Consider the following 24,540-nt stretch of genomic DNA (forward strand, 5'->3'; position numbering starts at 1 on the left):
AGCTGTACAGATCTAGAGTGTTCCAAATCGTTCACTAATAAAGTTCCATTTAGGTGTTGCTTTTGAAGGTGGCTGGCTATGTAGGCGGTTTTGGAAGAAAGCTTCAGAATCCTATTTGTATGTACAAAGATTTACAACTGTATCTCGTTGTCTGAGTTAAAGGGTGGATACATCATCTGGATTTTCTTCCACACCTGGCTGGTTGTTGTAAAATGGCTTTTTGTTCACCTGGTGTATGATTGGTTGGCTATAAATTCCTGTAGAGAATCAATATTAGTCCCAGCGAAGCTTTATAAGACACACTTTTACCTGTAAACACCCTTAATCAAGAGCAGACGCAAAATCAACAACTAGACAATCTCCCAGACTCCCACACATACAGTCATGAGAGCACATGAACGCACATACATGGGAAAGTGGGACAGCAGCTTGATTAATGTTGTGGAATACTAACAGATTACATTTGATAACAGAGGTATGGGAGGTGAGCCATTTAAGGGACTCTCCACTGCAACGTTAAAGATATCTACTGTTCCCAGATCAGATCAATACAGAGCAGGAGCGTTATCACAGGCTCGGCAAATGCCCCATTCATTATGTCAGCAGAGCTTTTCGTGTGGAAGTAATCATGGGACGTATTCGATACACCCGGCGGATTGGATTTTATAATGATATTGTGGCGCTCCATATCTGAGAATTCCCCAGGTTGTTTGTACGGAGATAATAAATGTCCTTTGATTTATAAAAGATCCATGTGTCAAAGATAGCTTAGTGTTTCCTGGCCCACACAGACTGCGACGTGTATGGCGTGATCAGAGAATACATGGAAGTAGAATAACAATTAGCTTTGAATGTCTGATTTATGCGTTCAGGTGGTGACTTTGTGTTCAGAGGCAACTGACTTCCATCTCTACATAGAGCAGACAGAAACATGAAATCCCAGTGAGTGATTTAGAATGTTCTCCCCAATTTAGAAAGAAATTGTGGCTTGTTAGTTCTTCTCTTGAACAATTTTACATTAAGAAGATCACCCAGAGATGAAAATTCTGTCATCATTTAATCGGCCCTATGTCGTTCCAAACCATGGATGTCTTTTCTATTGTGGAACACACACTTTTTACAGTTTGAAGTATTCGGAAGTTGCCACCGACAAGTAGTTTTACATCCACAATTAAAGTGGAAATTGAAGCATGGCACTGTGTTCTTTTATATGTATTATAAGTATTAGTATTCTAATCTAATCTAATTCTGTAACTAAATTTAAAAAGAAAATAGTTTAGTAATAATAATGCATTTTTAATATTTATTTTTGAATGCATTTTGAATCTGAATTTTAGAATTTTCCCCAAATCATGCAGCCCTAATCACAGCCAATCAGAACATATTTGGTGTTGAATATGCAGCAATATGAAGCATGAATTTAGCCAATGAGATTTCCCAGGGGGCGGGGCATGTTAATATCTAAGTTCTTAAAGGGGCATTATGCAGAAATCCCGTTTTTGTCAAACAGCGACCCCTAGAGTTACTGTGGAGTACTTGAATTTAACGTTACTGTCGTAAATACCACTCACAGTATACAATAGTACATTGTGTTTAATTTGTCGTTTAATGAGATATAATATATGTTGTTAGTGGTGTGAATTTTCACGTGATTAAATACATAGATCCGACAATTGTAATGGTCCAGAGGCAGAACTTTTGCCAAGTGTGTCAGAGGTTCTGGGTTCTAATCGGTACTAGTAGTATAGTTTATTTTCCTCATCAAAACCGATTGTTTATTAGTGGTTGTATTTCAAGCAGGGATATGTTTTTTGTGCATTAGATTTTGTGATTTCACCATAACAAAATATAGAGAGTCTCTCAGTCCCCGCAACGGATTCAGGCGCGCGTCACAACAGAACACTGTAACTGATCTGCACCACTGATCGCAGAGGCAACGAGCACTTTGGTCACTTGATTTCAAAAATAACACATTTCAGATCGCCTCTTATTTAACAAACGAACGAAATGAATGCTCTACTAGAGTTACCTGGAGATGTTTTATTTGTTTGTAATGGTACATCCGTGCCGCGAGAAGTTTCAATGGGGACATACATAACACACCCGCAAATTATGCCTATGCTCGTGCCCGACTCCTCGCTCGGTCAGTCTGCCGTTTCCTCTTTCTCTGTTCCTCCGACAATGCTTTCCTAGCTTTCTGCATCTTATATGCCGGCTCAGCCATGACGATAGTGTGACAAACTCCATCCATCTATACCTTGTTCCTGTGTGTATGTGTGAGTTGCCGTAAAGGAATATGTTACATCGCGAGAGCTGATATCACGCGATACTTCCTGACGCGGCCCGTCGCACCGAAGTTGCAAGTGAGATTTTTGCGCTCACAGGCACCAGGGGGGGTCGAGACGCCCACCATTCAACCCGAAAGAAGTTATATAACCATTTCAATAACTCTGAAGCTGTTCAGTTAAGCTAAAAAAGCTGCATAGTGTCCCTTTAAAGGAATGTTCTGGGTTTGGGGTTTCAAAACCTCTGACATAATGATTACCACAGATAATTATATTATTGCCTCTCGTGTTTTCGACATTTGAAGCAATTTTTTTGTTAAAACACTAATTATTACTGTTTATTGTTTTCTGATGTGGATGAACTGGTTATGCATTACCAATGTAATTTCTATATTGCATATTATGCAAAAAATTACCATAGTGTGTTCTTATTGTATTCATATTACTTTATAACTGTTCTTAAACTATGTTCTTCATCAAATGCAGTACATTCTCTGGTTTGGGACAAATCTATGATGTAACTCACATTAGATTAGGTTAATTTAGATAATTGACATTAAGCCACAAATGCTTTTGATTGAGCTATAATGAACCTTTTCATTTAAAGGGGTCATATAATGGTACATGCACTTTTACAAGTTGATTGTACTGAAATGTGTGTTGGCAGTGCCTGTACACAACCATCATAAAATGATAAAAATCCATCCAGTGTTTTTGTTTTAATCTCCTTATATGTTTTCCCCTGCCTCAAATCAAGCCGTTCGACCGTGTGACGTCACACGCTCGGAAGCCCCTCCCGCGATTGTTGATTGACAGCCGGGTTTCAACACAGACCCGCCCTCGCTCGTGAGCCAGCTGTCAATCATAGTCTGCGCGGACCGGCGCGGTCATTGTTGATATGCTGGAGCACTGTCTATGAGCAGAATGGCGTCTAAGCGGTTGTGGTGTTCTGTTCTTGGATGTAATAAGGAACACAGCAGTCATTTTAATGTTCCTAAATCCGAACCGCTAAAGACGCAGTGGCTGAGTTTTGTTTTCGAAGGGAATATATTCCCCACGAGCAACGTCAATGCTCTCATGTTTGCGCAAATCATTTCACACACCAGACTGCTTATAAACGAGGAGGGTCAGTATAAAGCTGGTTTTGCTAAGAAGCTGCTCCTGGACCGGTACCAACTGTTCCTGCTGAACCTCCAAAATAACTGAAGTGAGTGTAACATTTTATTAATCTTTCATATTTATATTAATCTTTGCAAATCGCTAGATGCACGCTTCACAATGAATGCGTCTAAGGTTTATACTCAGGGTACATTACGGCATGTTTTCTATGTACGACGTTCTCAATATAATTCATAATCCCACGTCTATAATGAACAACGCGTTATGGTTATTGTGTTACAAACGGTGTACACAGAACAGAGAGGCGGGGTGAGCAAAGCTCATTATCATTTAAAGTCATATACACTGAAACGGCGTGCTGAAAACAGAGCTGTTTTTGACCAGGTAAAATAAGTGTTTTCTTACAATACTAATGAGAATTTTTAATTAAAGTATATTACAAAGTTTTAATTTAGACTCTAAAGAATCATATTAGCTTGTACAAAAATGGCATTATATGACCCCTTTAAGGAAAGTTAGGTTTCAGGCTTGTGGTGGGAAATGTTAAACAGGCTCTTTTGCACTTCCATACGTTTTCATTAGCTGTTGTAATACCACACTGATTATTAACGCTTGAATATTTTGTGTCACAGATGATGACTGTAATTTAACTCCTCACCTTGGCCCAGCACTCATCCACACCTGCTTGTTTTTCTGCATCAGTCTATGGTTCATTTGTGCAGATATGCTCTCATGCTGTGCCAGCACAGCGTTTCCTCCAATTACATTCTCCTGAAGCACGCTCTGTGGGAGGAACTTTATGATTGGCCGAGCGGCACCTGTGAGGATGTCCATGTGTGTTTTTATCCGTGCTGGAGAGGACGGTTGTTTAGATATGCTGCGTTGACCGCAAAAAAGGTGTGTAGACTAAGTCACTCTATCGCGAGAATGTGCTTTTCATGCCATAGCGGGGGCTTAATTATTAATACTATGAGCTTCAGATACGACTAAAAAAGTTCCACATTTGGGAAACAGTTTAATAAGAAACACATCCAGAGCAGAGGAGAGGAGGCGATAACGGGGGGGGGGGGGGGATTGTGAAATCCGCCTGCTAGGGATGGCTTCTGATTTGATTTAGAGCTTGCTGCAATCTAGCTGAACCAGGAGGAAATGTCTCTAGTTTGTGCCAGGAGCTGGTTGAATAGTTTATCCTTGCAAGCTGTCAGTCTATCTGATCTCAGTCCTGACAGAAAACATCAATCACTCAAGTACTCACAAATTTAATTGTCTGTTACGCCATATAGATCATTGTGTTTCAGATTTGGCTCTTCTTTGCAAAATAATCATTCTTAGTTCTAGAAAATAAAGGCCTGTTCATACCAAGACGAATGTTCCGTGCGATAAACATTTTTAAGTTCAGACCATCACAAACATTCGTAAGCTGACAATGCAAAGAAATGTTTGTACGGAGAGGTAGGACTGCAAAATTTTGGGGAAAATCGAATTGCATTTTCTTTATGAATAAAAACTGTGACTGCAATTAAAAAGGCAATTGCAATTGCAATTGCAAAAAAAAAGGTTTTGCTGTGCACAATTTGGAAAAAGTATTGGGATTATAAATAAATATGGCTATAAAATAATAATAATAAATGAAAATAATAAATAAATGATAAAAAATATTAAAATAAAAACTACGTAAGAAATGCTACTATTGTTAATAGTTCGCTGTAAAATAAAACAATTAAGTATTTAAGAAAAATATAAAAATGTCTCATCTTACTCAAACATATTAAATAACACTTCATATCAACCGTTACTCTCCCTATCCATTCTCATGCAAAGCATCCTGGGAATTAGAAGTCCCTTGGTCAGTTTCAGTTAATGCCAATGAAAATGATTCATGTAGTCCCAACATAAAGTAAATGCATTAAGTAAACATCTATTTTACAAATTTAAGTGGATTAAGTTTTTTTTTTTTTTTTTTTTTTTTAATTGAACAAGCTGGGGGGGGGGGGGGGGGGGGGGATCATGATTCTGAAGTGTAAAGTCAGGATGAGTTTGTTCCTCTAGTCTACTCAAAAGAGCAGTTTGTTGATTGCTACACTTGTCATGTTTTATGTACCAAGTTTTGAGGTCTGTATGGTGATGTAAGTGTTGTATGAGTGTTTTTTTGACTCATGAGTGTTTATACAATATGTTGTCACTTTTTTTAGCTTAAGACAACAAGCACTTTATGTCATGCACATTCAGAAAACCTGACTGAAGCACAGAATATTGAGCAATAAAAAAGGGTGTAAACAAAGGAAACAATTTGCATAGAGCTCTTTTTAGTTGACGCAATTTAAGGCGTCTTTTAAGTTTACATTTAGGTAATTGTTACAATGATGGTAATTTGTCAAGAATCATGAATGATTTTTTAAAATAAAATATGATAATCTTAATATAAATAATAAAATAAATAAATATAAGTCTTGTCCAAAAAGTCTGTCAGCCTGTTGCCCAGTTTGTCCGTTGGTCTCCCAGCAGTTTTGTCCCTCTCTCATGTCACTCAGTGATGGGTGTGTGAAGTGCATGTGTGGGAAAAGTGCTCCATTGTGCTGCTCTTTACAGGTTTTGGATAGTTTTGCAGCCTCAAGGAAAGTGAAAATGAGGGAAGGGAGGAAGGGAGATTTCAGAAATTTTGTGCATGGCCAAAGGGGGTTTGTGGGAAATATTTACAGCTGCTATTTTTTATCATCTGCCAGTAAAAGCCCATAGAGTCCATGCACAGGTGCAGATGTGCGTTCTCAACGAATGGCACTGAGGCTAATCACTGTGGTGCCTCAAGTACGCGTTTGTTCTGTACATGTGTGGTTATACACCGTCCCACAACTCTCTCGGACTCGAATGTGAGGCTGGAGGACAAGGTGCCCTTGAGAAAGGAACGTAATTACTAGAGTAAAGAGTGTGTGGCTGTAGTCCACAGACCTCCTCATCTTTCTTCGATCCCACGGTGCTGATTTTTTGCCACATTCTCAAACAGACAGAACAGAGAGAAAATGAGCAGGATAATTCCTCTTGGCATCTACAGGTGCTCCATTATTCTCCCACTGCCAGTTCACATTATTATTCCTTGCATCTCTTTCTTTGTGTTTCTGCTCTATTTTTTAATTGCTTTGCGTGTGTGCACGACTCTTGGTTTGTAACTGGATGCGATGTGAAATAAGACACCTCCAAACGAGTTGTTTTGGTGCAGAACGGCAGGCCTTGTTGGAAAAAAAAACAGGACATACCTGCTTAAAGTGGTGAATCAGTCCTAGCTGTATTTGGAAACATGGTTAACCAGCTCAACCAAGCATCTATTAGCTTAGCCAAAGAGGTCTGGCTGCTACAATTAGGTAGACCAAGAGCTCATACCAGGTTTTTAGTCTGGGATCCGGCTATATGTGACAAGCAGGGTGGGGCCGAGAGCCGTGTGAGTGGAGCGAGTGCCAATGAGCAACACCTGTGATACACACCGGTCTCTAGTCCCACAGAGGAGCTCCGGAAGGATAAAATGAGTAGTGACAACATTGAAGGACGAGAGAGGACCAGGCCTGGGACATTTATGTTGCTCTCTCATTTTAGTTTATGCGGCAGCCTCATTACTTTTGTTTTGTTTATTTTATTATTAAAGTAGCTTGTTCCCAGAACGCACTGCCATCCGGTCCTCCCCCAGCTGGGTTAACTTCAGTGCCTGGTGGCGGCACTAGATGCCCCTCGCCTCGGCGGACATCAAGTAAATTTGAAACCTGTGATTCACAGGTGTCACTTATTAGCTGTCGCTCCACCGCGCTGCTCGTCACAAAATACACTACTGTTTAAAAGTTTAGGGTTGGTTAAATTATTTTAATGTTTTTAAAAGATATTATGCTCACTATGTCTGTATTTGATGAAACATTCAGTAAAAAACAGTAATATTGTGACTTTTTATAACATATTATTATTAGTATTACAATTTAAAATATTTTTTTCTATTTTAATATATTTTCAGATGTAATTTATTCCTGTGATGCAAAGCTGAATTTTCAGCATCATTACTCCAGTCTTTAGTGTCACATGATCCTTCAGAAATCATTATAATATGACGATTTGCTGCTCATGAAACATTTCGTATCAATGTTGAAAACAGTTATGCTGCTTAATTTTTTTGTGTGAACCTGCATGATACATTTTTTTCAGGATTTTTTGGATCAATATGAAATTCAATAGGACTGCATTTTATTTGATTTTTTAAAGTATGATTTTTTTTTTTTTTCATTTTAATGAGGTTAATGTATCCTGGTTTAATAAAAATATTACTTAAAAAAAAAAACCTTACTGAACTTTCGAATGGTAGTCTGTGTATAGATAGATCCCGTTTCTACCAGTCAGTAACATTTGTGTGTGCATGAATCGCAGCACTCGTGCTTTTAAATCTCACACAATCATATTTACAGCTTCTGACTTACTAAAACAAGCTTTGATGAATGATGAATGATTACCTCAAAATGTAGATCTGTATGTTGCGATGTACTTTATCTGAATTAAATAAATACATCTTTCACTTTTGTGCATGTGCCAGCAATTACCCCTCTGTGTTCCCTAGGTTTCCCCTGGTTTAGGCTATTAAAGAAATGTAATTTCCCCAAAGAGAACTTTTGCTTTGAATACATGTTCATTTAAAAGCAACCTTTAGTGTAATATGTCATCATTGGTAATACCATATCGTCATGATGTTAGAGCTGATCCGTGCAGATAGATAGATAGATAGATAGATAGATAGATAGATAGATAGATAGATAGATAGATAGATAGATAGATAGATAGATAGATAGATAGACAGACAGACAGACAGACAGACAGACAGACAGACAGACAGACAGACAGACAGACAGACAGACAGACAGACAGACAGACAGATAGATAGATAGATAGATAGATAGATAGATAGATAGATAGATAGATAGATTTGAAATTAGTATCATTTCATTCTACATTATTCAAACTTAAACAGAAAATCATGAGATTAATCCAACACAGTCTCATGAAAGTGCGTATCTTTACCACGAATGTCATTTCTCGTGCCATTTATACGCCAAAAATGTTTTTTGCGTGCATATGCTACGCACTGAAAACCCCTTGGGTAGGTTTAGGGGGGAGGGGGGTGGGGAGTGCGTGCGTATTACACGCCATAAAGTGCGTATCATATGCACGCGAAAACTGCGTATCATATAGACGCAAAAAACATTTTTGGCGTATAAATGGCACGAGAAATGACATTCGTGGTATAGATACGCACTTTCATGAGATCGGGCTCGATTAATCACAATGTATATTTATAGCATAATGCATGATAAATAGCCTACTTTGCATGAAAAATAAAAGGGGGTCCCCTCAAAGGAATCATCATATTTGAGGGTCTTTTTTGTAAAGCTTTATTCACGGGTATGGTTACACAATGAATTTTTCTCAGTAAAAACTTCAAACATGTCATTTGTTGTTAGCATTAGTGTAACTAGCGTAGCATTATTGGCTTCAGGCGTTTGCTGTTCTGTTTCTGTGGCGTGTGGCAGCATTGATACACAGCTGAATCTCAATACATCTTTTATTGCTTTTTTTCTCTGGCTGTCTTGTCTTTTTCTCCCGACTTCTCTTTCTTTTCTCCCTCTCCCTCTCTTTTTCATTCTCTTTTATCCATCTTTCAGTCCTATGAATAAAATTAGCTTCTCTCACTACCAAATTTCTTCAATGTTTATTCCACAGCGAGAGACCTAAAGAGAGCGGGAGCAGGAAAGTGTGATGGAGAAGAAGCGTGCCATCTTTCTATTCATCTATCTATCTGGCCCTTCCTGGCCTTGTCGGGCGTTAACACTGTGTGTAATGGTGCATCATCAGCCAAATCCCTCTCCATTTAAAAAGACAATTTTATGGCTCTACAGCATCTGTTTATTACAAATATGAGTTTATTATGAGCCGAGACCTCATTTATTTCCAGCCTGACTTGTATCGATGCTTTCTTAGTCTTTCTCTCGCTCACTTTTCCCCTCTCTTATTCACCCTGAAATTGATTGACTGTTTAATTCGACATTTAGCATCTCATGGAGAGTTCAGCTATCTCTATAGTTCTCTCAAGGGCTCCAGCAGTTTTTGACTGCTCAATATTTCTGCTCGCTGAAAGCGCGTCAATACCCACAATTCCTCCCGCTCTCTTCACCTTTGAGCTCGCACAGTCTGACCACTCTCGAATTACACCTTAACGGGATTTGTGTGCTCACCAGACCAACAAATTAGCTCATTTAGAATAAGTGTTATGGCATATTACACAGGAATAATGCACAGAATACCCATTAACCATGTGCGAATATGTGTCCATGAGCTCATTTAAATGTGGACCTCATCCTGCCTTGTCTTTCATCAATATGAAAGTGCACAATTGTATATAGAAGTCATACTTTACACTGATGACTCACGTCGTCTGACCTATCAAATTGTTTCAGTAGTTGAATGTGATTGGCACACTGGTGAAGGAGTAACTTCTCTCCATGATGGTGCGTTTGAGGTGTTTGTTGCAGTTATTCTTCACAGTTGGACACACAGATCGATGGAAGAAAAGTGGCTCCCTGAGTTCACGCTGGGATGAGCTGGTTCAGAGTAATGGCAACCACAACACGATGATCGCCACAAGCATTTAGCATCAACTTGTGGTTTGTTGAAAGGGCAATGTTGCTTTGATTTTTCTTTATGTATGTGTCTTTTGAAAAGACTTTGAAAAGAAAGAAAAATGTTTTCTTTGATTTATGTTTAATAATCAGGATAAGATAAGCTTAAATGAACATGTTCATTTTACTTAGAGACTGTTTGCACAAAAATGCCTCATGTCGGTCAAAACCTGTGTAAGATATTTTGAAGAACATTGAAGCCCAAACAACTCTGGACTTTCATTGTATTGACAAAAAAAACAAATCAATTGTGTTTCACTGGAAAGGAAAGTCATACAGGTTTTTAGAAACAAAACAAAAAAATCTGTGTAGTGCAGGACGAGTCATCAATATTTTTGTTTATTTTTTCCTGAAAGAGAAAGGTTTGGGATTAGTAAGATTTTTAAAAATGTTTTTCAAAGTAGTCTCTTATGCACACCAATGGTGCATTTATTTGGTCAAAAAACAAACAAACAAACAAACAATAATATTGTGAATGCCACATGCTGCATATAGTAGACTTCAAAGGATGATGCTTGATACAGAATGAACTATAAATAATAATAATAATAATAACTGTATTCTATTGGAAAATATTTAAAAATGTAATTTATTCCTGCGATGGCAAAGGTGAATTTTCAGCATCATAATATGCTGATTTCGTGCTCAAGACACGTTTCTTATTATTATCAGTGTTGAATACAGTCATGCTGCTTCTTTTATTTCTGGAAACTGTGATATTTTTTTTTGTTCAAAATTCTTTGATTAATTGAAAGTTAAAAAGAACAGCATTTGTTGCATCTTTTTTAACATTACAAATTTACCGTTATCCTGACTGAATAAAAGTATTTATTTCTTTGTCTATATCTGAAATTATACGGTAATGTATATCTGATACATGATAATTGTAGGATACAGTCCCTTTAAGAAGTTAAAGTCCAGATAATTTATTTTGGTGTATGGATGTTCCTTTTTAGAAGTACACAGTAAGTATGACCTCAGAGTGTGAAATTGGGGAAAATTACATCTGAAATGAGGGGTATAAAGCCCCTGCGTCTTCTCTTCCAGGAAGCGAGGCACTTGAAAATGATTGAGGGGAACATCTTGTTACACAGGCCTGAGTCACAGGTATCTTATTAGAGAAGTGACCTGTCAGCTCGCAGTATCAGGCAAACAAAGAGAGAAATCGTTGGAATTCGTTATTTTCTTACAGTGTGTGCCAAACTGTCACAAACTGTTCCTCAGGAGCACGGGCCAAAACTAGCATGCACCTCGCTTAAAAAATACTCTCCCCTTCACACACTCAGACAACATTCACACTTCCTGTCTACCTATGAAGTCATCATCATCCGGTGCTGCTTATTGGTGTTGTCAGTTATGAAGTAAGGATTAGGAGTGAAGAGTTTGCAGCATGCTTGTTTTTAACCAACCCAGCAACAGTTTCTGTATGAAATATGCTTCCTGTCGCACTAAACTGATGCCATTTATAAATACAGTAGTTTGTGTGTAAATTGCAAAACTATACTATTTTTCAAAACCAAACAATCAACTTATAACTAGTTATGGCCATAGTTTCAAAATTCTGGACTATTAGCACACTATTTTAACCCTTGTGAAAAATAATTACACTTTAGTGTACTTTTAAAGAGTACTTATGGAAATAATATGCTTTAACCCTCTGGGCTTCTTTGTTTAGGGGTAACACTTGGCTTCCTTTCGGTCAAAAAAGACCGAAGCCTTAAAATGTAACTTTTTTTCCCCCCAGGAAAACCATTCAAATATATTTTTGTTCAATAATATTTTCTTATTATTATTTAGAATTTTTAAAGATTTTTATGATACTTTGCATTATTTCTATAATTTTTATGAGCTATTTTTTCCATTAGAATTTTTTTTTTTTTTTTTTTTTATATATAAAAAAAAAAAAATCAAAAAACTCAACGTGGCACATTAAAATATAATGCTGGCAGCAGGCAAAAAGAATTTCAAGTGAGAATACCGCCATCCAGTGGCTTTAAAAATGTTTTAAAGTGTGTAATGTCCGTAACCGCCTGTAGGCTGCCCATAGCTTCCTATGTAAATACATAGAAATGCTTTTTGATTCCTATTGCTGTTTTAGACATGATTTCTCTCTTATTCGTTTTTTTTTATTTAGATATATATTTAGATATGCTAAAAGACTACTTTTTTTATTATTATTATTTTTTTTTTAGATAAGTAAAAATGTATAAATGTGTCTAATGTCCGTAACCGCCTGTAGGCTTCCTATATAAAACATAGAAAGGCTTTTTGATTCATATTGTTGTTTTAGACATGATGAGGTGTGTGTGTGTGCATTTGAGCGAGAAAGAGTAGCCTATCTTTTGTACTTTATTTTAATTTTTATTTTATTTAGCATTTTCTCAACATTTGCTGTTACAGTCTTTCCTATTAATTTCTCTGTGTGTGTGTGTGTTTGTGTGCGTGGGTGTGTGTGTGGGGGGGGGGAGGTGTCTTATTTGCACTCTTGATGTTTTAGAGTGTCACCCCTTCATTGCTGTACACTTTTTTTCTGCACAGTGGCGGATCTGTAGTTTGTACCACCAAAAGTTTCTCTGAGTTTTCCTATTTTTTCGTATTTCCCATTCATTTCCTATGTCCTAAAGGAAGCTAAGTGTGACTATTTTTTTAAGACCCTTTAACATATCCGAATCATCTCCTTGATTTTTTTGTGTGTTCACATAGGTAATACAACAAAAGTCACCAAGTTTCATCCCCCTCCGATGAAGCAAAAAAATTTAACATTTCAAAACGTATACTGTTTCGGTCATTTTTGACCGAAGAAGCCCAGAGGGTTAAAAAGATTATACTTGGGTGTGAACACAATGTTTCGGGACACTAAAATGCATGTTATTAAGAATTAAACGGAAATAAATAATCCGTTTAATTTGATATTAAATGCAATTAGTTCATACCTGTCAAGTATCCCGTTTTGGCCGGGAAAGTCCCGTATTTTACCCTTCTTTCCCGCCGTCCTCCCGTATTAGGATTTTCCCGTAAATCTCCCGTATTTTAACCTGCGTTATTAAAAAATAATAATACCCCGGGCGGAGTAAAAAAAACAAAAACATTCCCAATCTGAGCTCTGTCACTAGCCTCGCGATAACTACAGGTAACGTTACTGTAGGTGGCAGTTGTCGCGAGGTTAGTGTGTGAGGTCAGACCATGAGTGACAACGCGGGGAAAACAGAGACGGATGATGGACGCTATGACAGAGCAAGGCACTCCTGTCAAAAAAACAAAACCAAAACCCTCATGTACTAGTAAATACCGCGATCGATCAATGGGATAGCGAATTTACTTTTCTAAAGAGGAGCAGGGTGGGGGACAGTCACACGTTTTGTAAGTTTTGTAACTGCTACTTTAGCATCTCACACGGGGAAGGAATGATGTATGTCAGCACGAGAAAGGGTGTTTAGCATGGTACGAAATATTGTTACAGAGAATAGGATGACGTTAGACAACAGAACTGTTTGCTCTACTCTCATGTAAAATTAACCACTCTGGCCCAGCCCACAAATACACTCCTTCCAAAACAGTTAAAACAAAGTCTGCAACAAATTTGTTCAATAACTCACTAAAAGAGTAAAGAAAAGAAAAACTGCAAATGAAAAGAAAAACTGTAAAAGAAAAGCTATATGAAATGAAAATAATGTGTGGAATGAAAATAAAATGTAAATGTAAACCATCAATGTTAAATGAACAGAAAATAGGCAAATAAGCCTTTAAATAAATGCTCTTAATATATACCCTATATATACCATACATATATATATACATATATATATATATGGTGTGGTGGGACTGCTCGCGGTGGGCGCTGGAAAATTTCCCTTATTTTCAAATCCAAAACTTGACAGGTATGATTAGTTTAACTTAAGAGTGCTTTTTGACTCACTTAAAGGACAAGTTCGATATTTTACACTTAAAGCCCTGTTTTAAGATAGTTTCTGATGAAATAGAACGGTTAAGATTGAAATTTGGACAAATGCTGCTGTCCCGAGAATTTTCGGTTTCTGTGGTTGCACATCTGTCTGACATTGGTCTGAAATGTCATCTTGTGTATGATTGTGGTGTCAGTTCTTTAAAGTGCAATATATTTAAAGGCACAACTTTTCTGAGAGAGTTTTGCTGTGCTAACTAACAACCAATAGGTAAAGCTAAATACTGTATATGGAAACAAAACAAAAAATATACTAAAAGATCTAGACCGTCATGCAAAGTGAGTCCATACTGGATGGACAGGATAAGATGAGCTTAAATGAAAGTGATTTTGCTGTGACATCTCGAATTATGGCTGTTATTTTAAACAGTTCCAAACCAGTTGAATGGCTCATTTTCTCCAGATTCTTGTCAAAACATTTTTCTCCCCCCCCCCTTGCTCGCTCTTTCTCTGTATTGCTCCATTGAGCTGACATGTCAGTGGATTATGATTGCCTTCCTGTTCTATTAGATTTCTGATGAGTGTTTTCAGCTGTGTTATAGTGGCAATTCTATAAGAAAGGAGGTTCACCAGGGCTCTGTGTTGGTTGGTTGGTTGATTTCATTAGATACAGTAATATATCATATACTCGTAAAACAATAAGTCAAATTTAAGTCAAAGAAAGAAAGAAAGAAAGAAAGAAAGAAAGAAAGAAAGAAAGAAATATCCAAATGAGAACGGCAATGGACTATTGTATTTGTTTCAGTGACAAAATAAAATTGCATTTATTCCCATTGTTGAACAATGGGTCATATGAAACATTATTGCTGTGTTTTTGCATTACTCTGTGAAAAAAAGAGTAAACCTGTTCCCCAACCATCTTCTTTCATTTCTGTCTGTTTACCCAGAAGATACAGTCATCTCTGTGATCAGCATACACCACCTCGAAATGTATCGGATAATAAGCCAGCACGCATTGTATTAGTTTAATGTGAGCGCTTGAATCATTGCGACCCATAACTGTCTGAATAAACTGCTCTGGGAATTTATGCAAGTTAGCTTTATTATGGTGCCATATAAATGTTTGAAATGAACTACAGCTCTTTGCCTGAGTCTTTCCATGGTCGTTTTAATTTTATTGAATCATGGTCATCTCTGTTTAGGGCAGGATTGATTGTTGTGGATGTCGTTCCGGCACATGGTTTAGAGTCTGGCATAATCTTCTTTAGAAAGTCACGAGATGCTGAAAAGCTTCAAAGAAGTGACAGTGGGGCATCACATCTGTTGTCACAGCACCTGGCACACATCTCTAAAATAAAAGCCGTAAGACTTTTCTTTATTTCTCCCAGTAACTTCAAATACCCTTAAGCCAGGTGCACACTGCAGGGATTTGGAAGTGACAACCACATTTGAATGCAGGAGTAAATCCTTTAAATTAGCATGACTGTTAACAAGATTTATGGATGCCAACAATTTAACCCATTTGGTTGTTAGCTGTTTTTGAAGTATACAGTCACATGCAATGAAATATAGATTTAATCTGACTTTTTCAGGATTTTTTTTTTTAATGGCCAAGTATTTGTATATGGAATCACAATCACAGGAAGCATTCTGAATATTGCATTTTCTTGAACACATTGACTGTACAGTGCTGTTCAACAGTTTAAGGTCATTTTTATTTTTGATTGGAAGACGTTAATACATTTATTCAGCAAGGATGCATTAAAATGATAATATATAACAGTAAAGACTTATTACATTGATTACAAAAAATTATATTTCAGTGCTTTTTAACTTTCTATTTATGGAAGAATCCTAAATGATTATATAACATTGTTAAGCAGCAACTATTTTTAACATTGATAATAATAAATGTTTCTTGGGCACCAAATCGTCATATTAGAATTATTTCTTAAGGTTCATGTGACACTGAAGACTGGAGTAATGATGCTGAAAATTCAGCTTTGCATCACAGGAATAAATTACATTTTGAAAAATACGTAAATAGAAAAGAGTTGTAAAAAAAAATATTTCAAAATTGTACTGATTTTACTGTAATTTTGATCAAATAAATGCAGCCTTGGTGAGCATAGAATACTTTAACATTAAAATATGCCATGTGTATGTGTCCTTAGAAGACTGTCTTCAGCCCGCTTTGTCTTTTCTGGCACTGTCTCAGTCTCTTGGGATCAGCGCACTTGCAAATATTGAGTTCCCAAAACCCCCCAAAAAAGACGCAGTCATATCTTTTCAGTCATATTGTCTCAAGAGAGGAGACTGCAACAAAAAAAAAAAAAATCCTGCGTATTACCTCGGTATCGAATACCAACACTATGGAAGAAGACCAGAAGTAGATTGTGTGTTTGCTGTGCCCGACACACGGAGATAATGAAAAGTTTTCCGGTCTTTTCCATTACCCCAGTGGAGAGAGAAGGAAAATGAGATACGCACTTTCGTGACATCCAAATGTTATAGTGTGTGAAATGGGGTCTGTAGCCAGGTGATGGAATTCATAATGTTTTTGTTTTTTTTCAGACAGAGAGGGAGAGATGGAGAGTGTAGGTGTGTGTGTATTTCAGGTGGCAGATGATGTTCTGTGATAACAGAGGTATGAAAATCTCTTTCAGCTTTGTTCAGCCGCTCTCTGAAGTTGGAGTCTCTCTGGTCACTTGTAAGATACCCCGAGGCCCGAATGTCATCACATCCCTCTGCCCTCCGAGTCACATTCGGAAAGAACAGAGTGAAATACTGCAGCATTTAACGGCTGACAGCTAAGTTAAAAAGCCGAAGTCTGGGATTCGGCGGTGGCTGGGGAACAGTGCTGATGAAGAGTGTACAACAGAAGAGATTTGACATTAAAGCCCTATTCATGAGAAGTGACAGTCATGGACTCCAGCTCTCAAACAGAGTGGAGGCTGTTCTAGACCCTGTCAATTATATTCAGTAATAACACAGACAACCACAGACGAGTCTGTTCCCTCTGTAGAGTACGATGAGCCTTGAGGAAACCAGAGGAAAGTCTGCTTTCTGCAATCACAAAGGTACAGCAAACCACTTTCAGCTCTGAGGCAGGAAAATGAGCCTGATAATGCTTTCCTAAGGTTATTATATTTAGCCAAAACTATTGTGTGAAGTATTGTGCTAGTGTATACTTTCATCAAAATCATCACTATTGTACCACATTCAACTTGTTTTAAGAGGGTTGCAGTACAGGTACTTTACCTAATTCTGTCACCATATAAGCTATTAGATAAGATACGTTTTTATAAAACGGTCACCACACAATACAAATATTAAAGCCAAAAAATATGTATCAATGCAACTTTTATGAAGTAAAATCACTAAATTCCTTCTGCTGGAATAAAATAGTCCCTGCCCGTGAACAGCAACAGAAGTTACATTATTTCACCATTAGATGGCGGCAAAGACTGTTTTTATGAGTGAGTCAGTCAGGAGAGAAGACTTTTATATTGAAAGGACTGAAACTTGTGAACACGGAGAAGCAAGACACAACTGACCAATGACAGGAAACCCCCTTAACTGTTAAAAAGACAAGATATCGAACAGATTTTTTACTCCTAGACTTTATTTTTTACTACTTACTAGATCTGTCACAATACTGTACTCCGTAAGCTTCAATAAACAATACTAATGAGAACGAAGATATGTTTACATTGCCAAGAGTGGTTGCTAGGGTGTTGTGTAGTGATACATTGGATAGCCATTTTTTATCGTGAATAAAACACAGCTATTGTCAATCAGAATGAAGGACGGGAACTAACCATTTTATAATATAAAATTATGTACAATTATTATTTTCTAAGGTTTTTGTGGAACACAAATTCCTTTTTTAAATTTTTATATAATTAATAACGTAGCCTATATAATTTCATAAAAGTCCATAAAAACAGACAAAAGCTACTGTAGCAATAAAGATTGCAGTAACACTTTACAATAAGGTTCAACTTGTTAACATTAGTTAACTACATTAGTAAAAAATATTTATGTTATTAAAATCAAAAGTTGTATCTGTTCCTATTATTTATTTAATCGACATGAACCAACTAGAACTGACATTGGTTGGTCGGTGTGGAATTTGTTCCGCCCTCCTTCTCTGTGATTGGATGGCTGGGGAAAAGTGACTGACGAGCGCTTTTTTTAAAAAGTTGTACATTTTTCAACTTTTGGAGAAAAAACGCTTCTTGCCTTGATAATTGATAATGCAGAACAAAGAATGAAAAATGGTCCCGCTTGCCATCATCAGCCGTTTGCGTGCTAATGTTATTGAATGAGTCTATGTTATACTCTGTCACCTGAGACAGTATTGATTACGACTTAGCTCTGCCCACAGTCTGCTGAAGTGACTAATAGGGCTTGTTTAAACAATACATTTTTATGAGCAGGCTAAAGAGACATTTGCGGTGACATAGTTTCATCACAGGTTATTTGAGAAATTTGCCTCCATTTCGTACGTTTGATGTCGGGAGCGAGGTTTGCGTTTGAAACGCTTGCTCAGAGGGAAATTATTTTTGACATTTTCCTCAGTGCCGCTTCTGTAATGGCACAAAGGTTGTTTGAATTTCAAATGAAGCTACCCCTAAAGTACATGATTCTGTCCTTATTCCATCAATCAGAAATGTGGGAATTTGGAATTCATGCTAAATGATAATAAGCTGAGGGCTTATGCGATTGCTCTTTGAAAAGTGCAAAGGCGTCACCTTCCAAATGTCCACAGGTTTTCTTCTTGCATTGTCTACTTACTGTTGTTTTATTTTGATAGACTTGTTTTATAATGAAATTCATGAAAATAATTATCTGCACCCAGTTCCCATCTTTGGGACTTTTCCACCTGCGCCAATGTGGCCGTGATAAATCAAATATCCCAAGCTGAATTACCTTTTAATAGTCACATGTTTTGCCTCCTTTTTAGCCACTACCTCACTCACGGTTCGTCCTCAATTTCTTCTCACATTACCCTCCATTATGCCATCTAAATTACATTTCACGATTATTTTATGCACAGCACATGCATGTCATTTTAGAGGAAAATAATGAACGGCACAGAAGATTGGTGCTTTTCCCTCCCTGTTCCCATTTTAGTGATTGTATTTATTTATTTCCTGTTTTTTTCACTGTAATCGTTCTAATGCATTGTTGTCTGTGTTAGCATCTGCCATTCACCTTCGATAGCACAGGTTACCATCTACAGTCAGGCCTTAATTAGCTCCTTAAAAAGGAAAATGCCATCACACACCTAATTGCTTCTGTTATGCGTTCATTAAAAATGCTCAACAGAGCACGATATTGAAAAAATAATTGCAAAGGTTAGCAGGAGCATTTGTTATCAACGGTGTTAGCAGCATTGAAAAATTTGCGGTATTTTCTCTTGGAACGTAGCCATCTAGATTTAATGCGTGTCCCTCGCACCCATAAACAAACGTGGTTAAACAAGGCCGCCTGCGGAAAAAGTTTGCGCTCATGTGCTTCCTGCTCTTCCTTATTAAATCAGTTGTGCATTGGGAATCTGGGCTGTTTAGTCTGTCATGTGTTTCATAATTGCACGTGGCAGCGTGAGCAAGGATGTTCTTGAAATGAGCATAAATGCTAATTCGTTAAGGCTAAACTTGTTGAAATAAAGTGTGCAAGAGAAACATTGTGTCACAAATGACTGGCTTTCTTATATACACTACTGGTCAAAGGTTTGGGGTCGGTAAGATTTTGTTTATGTTTTTGAAAGAGGCTGCAGTAAAATTTTGAAATATTTTTTCACAACTGTTTTCTATTTTAATTTTAAATTGTAATTTATTCCTGTGAATTTTCAGCATCATTACTCTCATCAAGACTGGACTGCAGTCTTCAGTGTCACATGATCCTACAGACTCATTCTAATGCTGATTTCCTGCTCAAGAAACATTTCTCATTATTATCAATCTTGATAATGCAACACGTATGTTCTGTTTTAGTTTCGTTTTCACTCTGTTCCCATTTACCTGAGTTTCTAATTTGTTTCCATAGTCTCTAATTCCACACACCTGTTCTATTTCTATCTTGATACGTTCCTCTGGTATTTAAGCCCTGAGTTTCCTTAGTTTATTGTCTAGGATTGTCTAAGGTTATGTTGGTGTTAATGTTTTGTTATGTTCTGCTGTTTTACTCCTGAGATCTCCTTAATGTTCCTGTTAGCATTGAATATTTTGAAAAGACTGTTTCGTTTGATTCTCTTTCGTTAAGCGCTTCATTACAGCCACAGCGACACAGCGTTACAGATAATAGGTGTGCTGCTTAAAGGGATAGTTCACTTTGAAATAAATTTTTGGTATGTTTTAGCTTACCTCAAGGGCATCCAAGATGTAGGTGTCTTTGTTTCCGCAGTAGTTTCAATTTTGATATTTTTAGGTCAAACCGTTCTTGTCTGTCAGTCATATAATGCAGGTCTATGGTCACTTCCTCAAAGAGCATGCACTGAGAAGTCCAAATTAAACATGATTTAATGACTCGTAAATGTAAGTACACATTGATGGCCTAAGACACGAAACGAGCGGTTTGTGTGAGAAAACGAACAGTATTTATATCGTTTTTACCTCTTGTAAACACAGCCACGTCCAAGTGATCTGAGGGCGCGGGCGCTTCGGTCTTTTCCGGCAAGCGCCGGAAAGCGCCGGAAGTGATCTCTCGTACGTGTGCGTCACTCATTGTTTACACAGAACAGAGATTGTAGTTAAGACGGCTAATTAAAAGGGCACTAATTTGCGCTTATCCGGGATGTTTAAACCGTCGTAAAAGAAAACAATAAAAAAGAAAAGAAAAGAAAACAATTGAATGAGTGACGTACACGCGCGAGAGATCACTTCCGGCGCTTTCCGGCGCTTGTGTGTTTACAAGAGGTAAAAACGATATAAATACTGTTCGTTTTCTCACACACACCGCTCGTTTCGTGTCTTAGGCCATCAATGTGTACTTACATTTACGAGTCATTGAATCATGTTTAATTTGGACTTCTCAGTGCATGCTCTTTGAGGAAGTGACCATAGACCTGCATTATATGACTGACAGACAAGGACGGTTTGACCTAAAAATATCAAAATTGAAACTACTGCGGAAACAAAGACACCTACATCTTGGATGCCCTTGAGGTAAGCTAAAACATACCAAAAATGTATTTCAAAGTGAACTATCCCTTTAATGTGATATTTATTAAATAAACAGTATTTATTTGCAATAGAAATTGTTTAAATGTCTTTACTGTCACTTTTGCCTCCTAGTTGAATAAACGTATTCATTACAAAAAACGTACTGAGCCCAAACTTTTGAACGGTAGTGTAAAACACAAAAAGAGACATTTTGAAGAATATGCTGGTCGCTATTTTCCATGCAAAAAGCATACAGAACACAATAAAAACTTGGACTTAGTAAAGGTTCTATGGATCTTTTAATTTTGGTTTTATATTCAACTGTGACCTTTTGAATAAAGCTGAATTTAATTATAAGTCTGGCGTATGTTACAGTGACTTTTTCTGGGTCAGAAAAATGGTCATGTTCACTTTCTCAGTCTTTGTCCCCCATCTAAGCCTGACTGACCTTCAAAGCTGCATGGGAGAGGTGAAATAGAGAGAAAGACTGAAAGAATGAAAGAGCAGAGCACTGTTTACCTTTTCCTTACTCTTTCAGGTCAGGGGCAGCAGATCAGTAAGGCCCGAATCCCCCAGAGCCGCCTGCCTCTCAGACTAATTACCCATAAGGCCCTTTGCTCAGGACTGTGATGTCTTTCTGTGGCCATGGCAACTGTGGCTGAGAAGTTGTTTTAGGATGATGCAAAGACAGTTCTATGCATGTAGGTTTTTCTATCAAAGACTTAAGTGCATGAAATATGAATTATCCAAATAATTACATATGCACAGTTGCCACATCCTCATGAGATTCATGCAACCTGTTTTTGTAGTTTTTTTGTATGTGTGTGGGTGCGCTTGTTGGCTTCTTTTTTGTTTGTTTTGGTTTTGTTGTTTCTTTCCTCGCATCCTACTCTTTTTCTTTCTGCCTTTTGTTCTGCAGTATACCTTGCATTCGTTAGTAAGGTTATGAAACTCGATTTTTCCAGCACTTAATAACTGTCACTTTCTCTAACAAAACTTTACTGACAGAAATAGCAACTCTTTACTCACATTTATACATATTTAAAGGAATGTGTTGGGTTCAATACAGGTTAAGCTTAATCGACAGCACTTGTGGCATAATGTTGATTACCACAATAATAATTTACACGTCCTTTCTTTTCTTCTTCAAAAATGTCTCGCTTGCAGTGAGGCACATACAGTGGAAGTGAATGGGGCCAATTCATAAACGTTAAAAAGGTCATTATTTGAAGACGTAAACAATGCGTTAACATGATTTTAGCATGAGAAATCACTGAAATAATAATGCATGCGTTTAAAAAAAAAATATTTCATGTAAGAACTTTTGCAAAATGATAAGCTTCACGTTTCTGCTCTTAAATCCATAAAGCATTGGCCCCATTCACTTCCATAGCAAGTGTCTCATTGCAACTTTGACTTTTGCTTTTTTAAAGAAAGCAAGGGACAAGTCAACATTATGCCATAAGTTGATTGAGTTTAACTTGCATTAATCCCAGAATATTCCTTTAAGTCTGCAGATTATAGAGAAATGCATTTTGTGCTTGAAATCTTCCCTCTTAAGTGCTCTCCAGGAAGATTTAAATGGCCAGATGTGTATGTTCAAGAGCTTGTTCTATTCATGTTATGCCCATGCATTTATATAGCAGCTTTCTGTCTGAAAGGTTCAACATCCTTATGAATAATTTTTCACGGGTTCAACTTTTGAATGAATAATGTATTTGAATTGAATGAGGTATTAGCCATTATAGTACATGTTTAATACTTATTGTGTGTGTGTATGAGAGATATGTGCTATCAATGTGATTTGTTTACACAAATGCCCGCTAGCTCTTCACAGGCAGGTTTGGCATTCATGAATTCTGAGTGCCTCAGAGAGAGCAACATTTTCTCTCTCTCTCTTTCCTCTGTATGCGCACAGCGTTGTTTATTGAGAAACAATTGCTCGGTTGCTGTAAGTGTAGCCTCTCTGAGTGGCATGTAATTTCTCAGTTTTCTACATGCATGAGCAGATGAAAATGTTTTCCGAAACAGGCTGTTTTGCAGCGATAGACACTCTCCACCGCTGTGGTCACAGAATATAGTCGCTCTTTATATTTCAAGTGTGAATTTTTACCCTAATGGCTTATAGAAAAGATTCACCTCTGTTTAGATGTATAAAATATCAGACTACAAGCATATCTTAAATATAACTGTTTTTTGTTTTTTAACTGGAATCCGTGGTTCCATGATGAACCTTCAATGCACAAAGGGTTCTTTATAACCTTTTGGAAGATTTATCTTTTTAAGAATGTTGATTGTAGATACAATAAATATTACATTACAAAATTATTATTGTCATTTTTAATGCAGGGATGTACAATCCAGTATAATTAATTAAATTCAAGTCAAAATATGTAATAAAAAATCATTTTCAGTTTGTAGAGAGACTTTTTTTTCTGCAGTGATGCCATAGATGAACCATCTTGGGTTCCTCAAAGAACCTTTCAGTGAACTATTTTATTATCTAAAGAACCTTTTACCTAGCCTGGGAAAACCCAGACGAACTTCCAGCTAATTTAGACTGTTCAGTTACGACTGAGAAGGGTCTGGTTTTAATCAGGCTAACTTTTACCAGTATAAATAACTCTTTGTGCATTGAAGGTTCTTCATGGATCAATGGATTCCAATAATAAAACTTTATTTTTAAGAGCCTATGCATCCAGTGCCATATATCTAAACAGAGGGGAAACTTTGCTACAAGTCTTTAGGATAAAAAGGAGAAATATTGACACTCAGGTCAGACTCAAGGTGCAGGGGTCCCAAAACTCTAGCTACATCCATGTGTTAACAACTTTCTAATTGACCTATGGCTAAGCCACGCCCCCTCCACTCACTCGGACAAAGTCAACATTCGTTGACAGGCGCTATGGCATCTGTCACAGTAGGAGACATTTCACAGGAGGCAATTGATGATTTTTGGAGACAGAAAGATTATATATCATCTCGAAGTCACCAAAAAGGCCTTAACTATTCATTGGAGGGTTATATTAATAATTTTATTGTTGAGAAGGTTGATGAAAAGCTTCAGCTCCAGGCAAAAATGTACAGGTCACAGTGTAAACGTGATAAACTGCATCTCGTTGTCATCACCATCTCAGACAACAAGATAGAGGATCAGCATTGTACATGCACTGCAGTATTTACATGAATCATTCAGCACAACATTGCTAACATTTGTTATCTCGGTTATTTAAAGATACGTTAATGAAGCTAAGTGACATGATGTACAACGCAGCTAGAAGCTAACGTCAACGTTTTCTAATGTTAGGCTAACGTTACGTTAGAGATGTTAAATATAACGTTCAAATAGGCTGTTGACTTAGAACAGA

At 37.2% G+C, this 24,540-nt stretch overlaps 1 protein-coding gene across 4 annotated transcripts in view; it reads left to right on the plus strand.

Annotated features, from left to right (window-relative positions):
- Window positions 1-24,540, plus strand: part of cadm2a (cell adhesion molecule 2a) — a 493,856-nt gene that overhangs the window by 389,821 nt on the left and 79,495 nt on the right. The gene's annotated exons all lie outside the window — the stretch shown is intronic.

This window comes from Rhinichthys klamathensis, unplaced genomic scaffold, assembly GCF_029890125.1.
Source record: "Rhinichthys klamathensis goyatoka isolate OS25496 unplaced genomic scaffold, OSU_Roscu_1.1 h1tg000050l_1, whole genome shotgun sequence".
NCBI lineage: Eukaryota > Metazoa > Chordata > Actinopteri > Cypriniformes > Leuciscidae > Rhinichthys > Rhinichthys klamathensis.